At 34.2% G+C, this 11,067-nt stretch overlaps 1 long non-coding RNA gene across 1 annotated transcript; it reads right to left on the reverse strand.

Annotated features, from left to right (window-relative positions):
• Window positions 1-4,773: 4,773 nt before the first annotated feature.
• Window positions 4,774-6,993, reverse strand: LOC127557825 (uncharacterized). The gene is made up of 2 exons (XR_007952638.1): window positions 6,911-6,993; window positions 4,774-6,713 (listed from the first exon to the last, which is right to left on the reverse strand). It is a non-coding gene; the product is annotated as an uncharacterized LOC127557825 (long non-coding RNA).
• Between the last annotated feature and the right edge of the window lie 4,074 nt (window positions 6,994-11,067).

Genomic DNA, 11,067 nt, shown 5'->3' on the forward strand with positions numbered 1-11,067 from the left:
ATATACTAATGCAACTCCCTCTTTTTTGGATGAATAAGGAAAGATAGATACTGCATGTTGCAAATTTTCTCAGATGTGGTAGATGTGTTGGCTGTTTTTGAATAACTGTTTTTCTTCTTTGTTTACAAAAGAAAAACTTGCAGTGTAGGGGAGGTGGGAGTGGAAATGACTGTGTTGTAAAAACAAAACGAATGACTCAAAACAAAACCCAACCCACCCCTTGATTCTTTAATACTGTGTTTGCAGGTTGCAAGTTAGCCTCAGTAAAATGGAGGGAAAGTGTGGAGGTAGAAAGGACCATGTATGGAGATTCTCAGATATACTGAGTGAAGACATAAGAAGCAAGGAGAAGTAAGAAAAATAGTATACTCGGATCCTTTCATTGTCAAGAAGTCTCTGATCCAAGGATTACATGAGTAAATGAATTGGAAAAGTTTGAGGAATAGATTCCAAGTATTTAAAAAGCAACAGTATAATCTAGAAAATGCTAACCATTTGTTTTATGTTTCTATTCAGTCCAAAACAAAAGGAGAGAGGACTTAGTTCTATATTAGACATGAAAAAGAATTTCTTGACAGTAAGAAGTGTTAAGAAAAAAAAAAAGAAAAGAAAAAAAGAAAGAAAAGGAATCACTACAGAATTTCTTTCCCTGAAGGCCTTTTAAAAATAGGACAGATTTTTTTCCTCTTGTTGGGAATGCTTTGAGTGTGTTCATGCTTGAAAAAAGAGGGCATTCATCAGAAGACTTTCCAAGATTATTTATTTTCAGATTTAAAATTCTTCAACTTGGGAAAGGTAGGAAGAGTCTTTTAGATGGGAAATGGATGCTATTGTTAAATATACTGCTATCACTCCTGGCTATTTATTCCCAGCAATAGTTTACAGTAACAATAGTTAATAGTTCTGCCCACCTCATTGAAGATCTTTTAGATCCCTTAGCATTGGCACTTTTAGCATCCCCTACTCACTATTACTACTGATATACTATAAATACTGATAGGGAGGGTGTTATACAGAAATAAGAGATACTTTATTTCTTTTTGTTTTGTGGGTTGCCATGACCAATAAATTCTTCATTAAATGACTACCCTATCATGGATGATTGTCTCCACACTTAAATTAGATGGATTTGAGAAAACTACCACAGTCTATTACTGGGATTTTCACAAAATCTTTCCAGAATAATAGAATCTTTCAGTGTTTAAACCCTATTAACAAAGCCTTCAAGAATCAAACCATCTCCACACCTTGATAGAGTAGAATTGGAGTAGGATTTTTGTACAATACTAACAGAGAGTAATGGAATTCTCATCAGCTTAAAGATTCTGAGGTTATTTGCTCACTAACTTGATTTTGTTTTTGTACACGACAATAGGTAGTTTGAGGTGCTTCCTGTTACTGAAAATCTGTTTCATTCTGAGCCAAATATAGACATCTTGATCCAAAAAGGAGAAAAGACTAGCAGATTTGACCTTTCCAAGATAGGTGATTTATTTCAATATCATTAATTTCATTCTAGAAAGTTTACCTTGTAAAGTTAGGTAGACAATTGGCGATGTGTTTTGAGGATCAACATGATGTAGGTGATGTAGACACCAGAAAAGTTGGGATTCGGTCTTGTGAAGAAATAAAAATGGCCATTCTCTTTGGCAAAAGGTAGCTTTATTTAGGAAAGAGGTTACAGAACACAATGAAGGGATACAAAGTTGGGAGAGCTTAGAAAAGGGTTTTCCTGAAAGGGACATAGCACCCCAAAAGAGCTAGCTATAAGGAGGAAAATAGTGTTGAGAAAGTTAATAGAGTTAGGGGAGATATCATTTGGCAGGGGGAGGAGTGAGGAGAAAGACATGAGGCAGAGTGCCATGGGGAACTGACCCAAAGGAGGGCATATTTATAGGGAAAATTTAACCCCTGGGACATGACTGGGATTTCTGACAGAGCGTGGCAAAGTGAGACTGCTCAAGACCTCTTACAGATGGTGTGTCTCAGGAGTTTGATATAACTTGGGTTTAAGACTGGACAATCTCCTCAGAGGATGGGATCCTGGACTAAACTGATCTCTATCTTTTCTTTATCAATTCTTTAGTTTTTCTCAGTCTAAAATACCATTCAGGACCTCATCACTAGTAGTTTTCTGATATCCACATATATTGCATAATTGTACTAAATCTAATTAAAATAATTAAATTTTAACTCTTAGATATAGTCCCACTCCCCGGAAAATGAAGAAAATGAGGAATGTTTGAGTTATACAATCTCTTTATCTTTATCATTTCATATTCTAGTTTAGCCGCTAGGTGGTGCTAATATCTGTTCTGCATTGGGGAGTCCCACTGTCGCCCTGGTATTTTGTATATACCATATTGGGGCAAAAATGCTGAATTATTGTTGTATTCTCTATATAATCAGTTCTGTTTCTCTCTATGGAGCAGTGCTACTCATTGTCCAGAAGGGTGTGGACTTGAGTAACTACTTAAAATCAAAATTAGCTGTGAGCCCCCTTTTACCATATTAACCCCTACTTCCCTGTGAATGTATTATATATTATATTTATTATATTATATATATATTATACATTCATTCTATTAAGACTAGTTACATGGCCTGTATATAATGAAGTAGGCCAAGATGCTACAGTTTTTTCTCTTAGCTGAGAATCAGTCAGTAAATATATAGTATATAATTAGTAAAGCATAATGCTTAATATTGCATATAAATATCTGCCAATTAGCAATAGATTCTAAATTATGGAAATCTTTGCCCTGAAAGATAAAATTCATTGGAATGTCAGAGTTCTAGCATATATACAGTGTGAGTCCTTCCTGAGTAGTCAAAAAAGGTGCAGTAACAGATATTTGATGCGCATATCACAAAGGACTAATTGTAGGTTACAATTACAAGTCAGAAACTCAGCTCATACACAACATGGGAGTCAAAAGACAAGATGTGGTACAAATCAAAATTCAGGAGTGTTGTTGTTTTATCTGGTCTCTGGACCTTATTTGGAAGAAGTAAATCCATCACAAGCCATGTCTGATGGAATGAGGGCAAAGAGAAATGCTACCCTTGTTCTTATGCTACTTTCTCATTGAACATAGGACTAGGTTCCCTTCTACTGCTGTTATTTGTACTTTCTAATCACTTCCTGTCATCAACCATGATCCCAATTTGAGTCAACATCACTCTGAGGGTGAAGAGTAGGGAAGGAACAGAAAGGATAAGAATGAAGGAGAATCACCTTAACAAATTTAGGGGTTGCTATTTAGTGTCTAGAAAGTTTACTTCATGAAGTTAGGTATACAGTTGGTTTACAAATGACTCCTACTAGTTTTTCTGATGTCTACATACATTACATGATACTCAGACCCTTTCTGATATAATCTTAGCTCCCTCTAGCAGCTTGGAATCTTCATTTAAGGGATCTTATGTAATTGTTGCACCCTAGAGAAGGACTTTGGCGAGAGAAGGGGTGGGGGTAAGATCCATAATATGGCTATATGGAGGAAAGTTTTTCAGTCATTTTTCAGTCATGTCTAATTCTTTGTGACTCCAATTGGAATTTTCTTGGCTTCTGTACCTCATTTTATAAAGAAACTGAAGTAAATAGGATTAAATTATTTGCCCTGGAACACACAGCTGGCAAGTGTCAAAGGCTTCAGATTCAAATTCAAGAGGACAAATCTTCTGTCTTCAGACCCAAATTCTATTCACTGTGCCATTCTGTGCAATTCAACATTTATTTATTATTTATTAATTTTTCTTTGTGCAAGTTACTGAACTTGGGACTGTAGGGAATACAAAAATCTGCCTTTTATCCTCCTTTCTTCTAGCTCCTCACACACTCCCCTCTCTCTAATTCTCCAATTTCTTTACTGTATAAGACTATTAGTTATTTGAAGTTAAGAAGACTTTGGATCAAATCTTAGCTTCCATAATAACTAGCCATGGGACCACAGGCAAGCCAATTTACTTATCTGAATCCCAATTTACTCATTTGTAAAATGGAACTAATAATACTTTTATTAAGTACCTCATAGAGTCATGTTGAGAATTAAATGAGGTAGAACAAATAGAATGTTTTCCAAACATTAAAGGGCTATGTAAATATCAAGAAGAGGGCAGTTAAGTTGCTTGGTGGATACAGCTCCCATCTGGGAGTCAGGAAGACTTCTTCTGGAGTTCAAATTTGGCCTTAGACACAAGCTATGTGTCCATGGACAAGTCACTTCACTGTTTGTGTCAGTTTCCTCATCTATAAAATGAACTGGAGAAGGAAATGGAAAACCACTCCAGGAGCTCTGCCAAGAAAATTCCAAATGGGGTAATAAAGACTTGGAAACTTTATAATAAAAGGTCAAAGATAATAATGGTGAAGAAGAGGAGAAGAGGAAACAATGTACTGTAATGGGGAGAGAGATGATCTCAAATACTAGGAGACCTGGATTCAATTCTCAACTCTGGCAAATACTGGCTATTTATTTTTTACTAGGTTAAAAAGGACATTCTTTGCCTCTTTTCTTTCTTGGCTAGCCTTAATTACTGCATGGCAAGCTGCCTTAGTCAAACTGAGACCTTAGTTTATAAAGGTCAAAGTCTCCCACTTCATCCAGAGACATTTCCAGTCCTCCTGATCTATACCTGGCCACTGGACCTAGAATGATTCTGGTGACCTTGCACTCTCTCCCTCACTTAAATTCAATTCACTAGCATGTCATGGCATCCCCTCCCTGAGGTCATAGTTCTCTTTGAGAATGAAGGAAAAACAACAAGACGTCTCTGGGCAAGTCATTTAATTTCTCAGTGATATAGGCAATTATTAAAGCTTTTTATTTACAAAACATATGCGTGGATAATTTTTCAACATTGACTTTTGCAAAACCTTGTGTTTCAAATCCCTCCTTTCCCCATCTCCTCCCCTAGATGGCAAGCAATCCAATATATGTTAAATGTGCTAAATATATATGTATATTATATTTTGTTTATATACATATATGTATATTGTATAACACATATAATATACATATATGTATATAAACAAAATACAAGCAAACAACAACAAAAAGAATGAAAATGTTATGATGTGATCCATACTCAGTTCCCACAGTCCTCTCTCTGGGTATAGATGCCTCCTCATCCCAAGATCATTGGAACTGGCTTCAATCATCTCATTGTTGAAAAGATAGACAGTTCTTTAAGTTGTAGAAAAGGTGATGAACTGATTTTGTAATGGGAGTTTCCTCACCAGGGAGTCACCTACTCCTAGTCTTTATCTCTATTGTGAGGATTGAGATCATGCTTTGTCTAAAATCTGCATCACAAAATATATGCTTAATAAAGGACAATAAAAGTTTCATCTCCTTTTTCTGTTAATTCTGCAAACTAGTTTATTAAAATAAATAAAAAATCTACTTAACCAAATGATAAGAATCTAATATCACTTGATAAATGCTTTTATTCCCTTTATTCAAATCAGTTTTTGGTGGGTTTTTAAAAAGTGATTTCAATAGTAATTAAGATTTGTTAAATTACTTTGTAATGTCTTTTCTATAAAACCTTATAATGTTTCTCCCATAAAACCTTATTGTGCCTGCTGGTAAGAATTTATAATCTACATAAGTAATTGTACTTTTCCATCTCATATTGAACAACTTCCTGGATGTTTGCCATTTCACAAACAAAATTTATTTCAGTTGATTGATGGAACAATAAATGGATTAAAGGATGTTTGTAAAAAATTCATGGCTATTCAGAAAGGGGTCACTACAAGAAGGGATGCTAAAACATCAAAGAAAATGAATCTTGTTCTTAACTTTTTTAATGGTGAAAAGAACAAAGACTCTTTCTTCACTGGGACTCTTTAAGGTTCTACCTGTATTTATGGGACCAGAAAAAAAGATGAAGTATAGATGAGGAGAACTGAGAATTCTATCTCTGTTGATTGGAAAGCTGTAGTAAGTATGCTTTGGACAAGTTTAGGTAGGATGATTTAGTTATAAGAAAGAACTCTCAGTTGTTTGTTTGAAATATTGAGAAACATGTCACTGGTAATTGTTTTGCCGACAAAAAATTATCTTTACAGACAAAAAGAACATTTAATAGAAGATTATTACCTCTATTACCTCTTCTGCACATAATTGGTCAGGCTTGAAAAGAAATCTGGGCCAAGGATGTCCTGAAAAAATTGACTACTAAAATCTACCCATTTCTTATCATTCTCTTTATAATAGTATTAGTAATATACTTCGGTCCACCTCGATAATTTCTAGTCAAGAGTAAACCTTATGGCAAAAATTAGCAAAGAATAGAATATAGATTAACATGTCAATCACTCAATAGCAATGAATACAAACAAAAGACAATCCCCACCCTTAATTGGGCTTTATGTTCCTACACCCAAGTAAGTGTAGCCTGATTTGATAGCAGCCTCCAAGGCAATGTATGTTCTTATTGTATTGTAAATTCTCATATATATCTGTATGGAAACTGTTGAGACATATTTTAAATTATTATTCAGTGGAACATCTCCAATTGTTGAATATAGGACAATATATTGAATGACGGGAAAAGTACAGAACTTGATAGCCAATTTCATTCAAAAGTCTGCTTCAGGATATCTTTGGTTTATATCTCTTTTCAGCTTGACCATTTAATTCAGGATAATTTGATACCATCGTGGCAACTAAGATAACAGTTCTGTTAAAAAATTCAGATTCCTAAAAAAAAAAAAAAGAAATTCAGATTTCTTAAATTCTACTGAAGTAAATATATGCCCATTGTTTAAAATAGATGCTGTTTGAAATCCTAGGGTAACAAAAAACCAAAGAGAATTATTCTGACTTGTCCATTTCTCAAAAAGTGTCCTAGAAAGACTTCATTGTGAATACTTCATGCAAAAAAAGACAAAACATACCATCCGAATCCAGATTATGTGTCAATATTCTCAGGCTGTTCATGTCCTTTAATATCTCTAATCCAGGTACTTTGTTAGGATCTAGGATACAAAGACAAAAAATGTAACAATCCCTGACCTTAAGATTTTCACAATTCTGGGAAGGGGTAGGAGGAAAGTAGATGGGTAAAGGAATCAACATGAAACATAACTACAGAATGCATACAAAATAATTTTTGGTGAGAATGCATTAGCATTAGCATTAGCAATTGGGACAATTAGAAAGAAATGGAAAAGTTAACTGAGTTTAAAGGGTGTTGTGGATTCTTTGAGTTGGAAATGAGAAGGAATTGTATTTCAACTATGGGAGTAAGAAAGTGGAATCAATGATTATAGGCAACTTTTTCTAGAAGTTTGGTTATGAAAAAAGAAATAAAGGCTGAAAGCTTGAAGGAATGAAAAAATCAAGTCAAGGATTTTTTTTTTAGGGATGAGGAAGATCTGTATATGTTTGTAAGTAATGAAGAAGGAGCTACTGGATAAATCAAAGTTGAAAATTTAAGGAGAAATAGAGAGTGATTAGAAGGGCAATTTCTCTTGAAATTTGGTCACAAAGAGAGTGTTTGGCAAATAAAAATGTGACCTCTTTCTCTAAGAGGAAAGGAAATGAAAGAAAGAAACCAAAGGCAAAATGAGAGATGATATTAAGATGATTTAAATATAGAATTGTGTGGATGGGTTGGCCTCAGTTATTTAAAAAAGTCCTCTGCTGAGAGGAAAGGAAAAAGGAATAGTACAGATGATCTGAAGAAAGAAGAGAAGATTTGAAAGACATATTGAATGAATGAGATAGAAATTCATTGAGAGAAAAGTGAAGAATCAAGAGAAATTGGCTAAAATAAATACCAATGTTTGTATGACTCTCCATCTACGATCAGTAATGTGTGTGTAAAAATGGAGAAGGTTAGGGTTTAAAAAAGAATAAACCTGATAGAACAAAGATAGAAGGAACTCAAGGTGAGATGATTAGTGCATACTTGATTGACTATCACCTAAAAGTTTTGAAGGGAAATATATGGGGTGAGAATGGCTCAGTGAATAGAGAGCTTTGAGCCTAGAGTCAAGAAGACCTGAGTTCACCTTCAGACACTTCAGAAACTTACTAGCTATGTTTACCTTAATCTAATGTAGAAAGAAATGGTAAACCACTCCAGTATTTTTGTCAAGAAAACCTCACATGGAGTTACAAAGAGTTGGATATAACTGAATAACTACATGTGAAGCGAAAGCTGGGATGAGCCTTGGAAAGCAGGGAAATGTGGATGACGTTTTAAGTGAGAGTGGAGAAAAATTTTGGGGTGAAGGGGAGGCAGGAGGAGACCTCAAAAGAGAGAAGTTAATAGTCAGATAGAGGGATATTAGGATTTAGGATTGTAGGATCATAGATTTAGAGTTGTAAGGGACCTTGGGAGTTATTAAATTCAACCCCCTGTATTTGCAATCGAGAAAGTTAAGGCTAAGTGACCTTTATAAATCTGAGACTTAATTTGAATTCAGGTCTTCCTGACTCTTAAATATAACACTCTATTTTTGTTATATGGTGATATTAGGCTAAAGAAAAGGTTTGACTAATTATGTGGTTTCAGTGGAGAGAATGAAGTGCATATATATATCATGGGAATGAGGAAGTTGATGCAAGGGTATTAGATTCGTTTACAAAATTCATCTCTAAGGCTTTCAGAGAGACAAAAAATAGGGGCAAATTAATATATTTCTGACTTTAGAACCTTAAGACATGAGCTTCATTCTAACAGCACACCCATTTATGTGATTACAGGTAAGTCCTTCAATCTCTCTCTGTAGTTTAATGCAACTAGCACCATTACTAAGCAGAATTTACTGGGGAGTAATTTCCCTTGTCCCTTTTTGAAAGGAACAGAGGATTTCTTCTGGATCATACTTGTCTCTAGTCGTGGGGCTTTGTTTTCAGTCATTACTTTCCCTCTGGTCACATTTCTACTCCCTCCCTCAAAACACTACTTTTTCTTGTGATTTTTGGAGTATGGGACTGGAAATTATTGCCTGGTCTCTGTAGTTGCAGTGGTCAATCTGTATGACAAGAAATTAATTTTTAACTTGAGGAAGATTTTGCACAGACCCACATATATTCTTTTGTCTGCAAATTTAAAGAACTTAAAGAATAGATTATCAATAAAAACACAAAAACTTAGACCTGTCTTCTACTCATCAGGCCAGGGATGAATATCTCTGATCTGCTAAATTTTGTTTTCAAATTAGCTAAGTTTCCACCATCCATATTGTCTATAGATAAAGATATACTCAACTAACATACAGATATACTCAATATAACAATTAAGATCACCATGTCTTCATGTGGAGAAAAACATCATCATTCTAAAAGCAACATATACTCTCAATACAACAAATAAGAAAATTTTTTAAAGTAGAAAAACACTTTGGAGCAAACAATTCTGTCTGTTTTTCACATGGCAATAAAATAGAAAGAGAAGCCATGAATGGAGCAATTTCACAGTTGTTCTAACAATCTTTCCAGATAATCCTTAGCTGGATTCTCTTAAAAAGCAGAGCCAAAGACAAAGGCAAAAAGCTCCAGCTGCCCAAGATTTACTATCAATTCTTTTGCACAGCATCCTCCATTGTTGTTATTACATCTTCTCCCTCTTCATCCTATCACAGACTTGTTTTAACTTTTGGGACTGACATAACTCAACTCAGTCCAGTCCAAATCCTGCAATGGATTCTGTCTCTTTCTATGCTGAGAAGAGGGATCTTTGAGACACTAAACTACATATCTCAGGAGTCCATGCAGCTAGTTTCTGGAGATTTATTTATAGAGCTGCTCCCAAGAAGCCATTAGATTTACAGAATGGGTTTATGATATTTTGCCACAATAAAACAAAATAAAAACAAAATAAATAAATACAAAAAAATTCAAACAAAAATAAATTAAAATATTGGCATAATAAAACAAATTACTGTTACTATATCATCAGCATAAACCCAGAAAATCAAATCCCTTTCATTACCAAAAAAAGTTCTACATTTTACATTCTGGTTCTTTTAATGTGGTAGGACTTTGAGATGTAGGAAGACTATTAGCAGTGGTTGGATCCCAATGAATAAAATTACAACTATATATCATGATCAAATATTCCTTTAATCCTTGAAGACAGATTTAATGCATAGTATGAGTATTTAAAACAGAATTGAGATGATATCATTAAAATAGGCTTGAAGTGTTACATATTTACAAAAAAATGATTTCTCACTTCTCAGTTTATAAATCTGAATGACATTGTTAAATAGGAAAATTAATTTTAAACATATAAATAAGAAATTTTGAGAAAGAAAAAGTCATTGAACCCAACATATTTGTTCTATTTTGATTTCTTTTAACTTAGACTCCAAACCACTCCAGGACCTTTGCCAAGAAAACCCCAAAATGGGGTCATGAAGAGCCAAATGTGACTGAATAACACAACAACTTTGCTTCTCAATATATTCCCTCAGAAACAAATGAGTGTCTCTGATACTTGTCAGTATTTTTGACGTGTTCAAAGATTTGCTCTGGAAACATTTTTTTTATTATAACTTTATATGAAATCATGCTCTGGATTTTGATATAACATGCATGGCTCTTTTTGCTCCCATTTGTGGAGTTTTAAACACAAGCAATATGCTGATTTTCCAGGAGAAGGTCTGAGGAGAAAAACAAGCCAAATTTTGAAGTTCCCCGAGGAACATGAGTCAAAGAGTAATTTATGAGAAACTCCCAAGATTAAATTTATTCTCTATAAACCTAAAGTATGGGGTTCTGGCTCATGGGTTATGTAGGATTTGTTTTTTGGTCTTTAGAACTTCACATAAATTATCAAATAACTTCATAGTCCTTGGACTTTCTTTTGTGAAATATGAACTTCCATAACTCTAAGGAGAATAACACAGGGTCTAATCTGTCAGTGTACTTTGGCATTCATTAATTAAGCAAGCAATAACAACAGGAACAAATAGCCTAAAGAGAAAAATATGTTAGGAATGATTTTAATTAAATCTGCTTCAGTGAATCAAAAAGATAAAATTGAACCAACTTTTCTTAAAGGGCCTATTATGTGCAAGGCATTATATTAGATCCTGGG

The sequence above is a fragment of the Antechinus flavipes genome, chromosome 3, assembly GCF_016432865.1.
Source record: "Antechinus flavipes isolate AdamAnt ecotype Samford, QLD, Australia chromosome 3, AdamAnt_v2, whole genome shotgun sequence".
Taxonomy (NCBI): domain Eukaryota; kingdom Metazoa; phylum Chordata; class Mammalia; order Dasyuromorphia; family Dasyuridae; genus Antechinus; species Antechinus flavipes.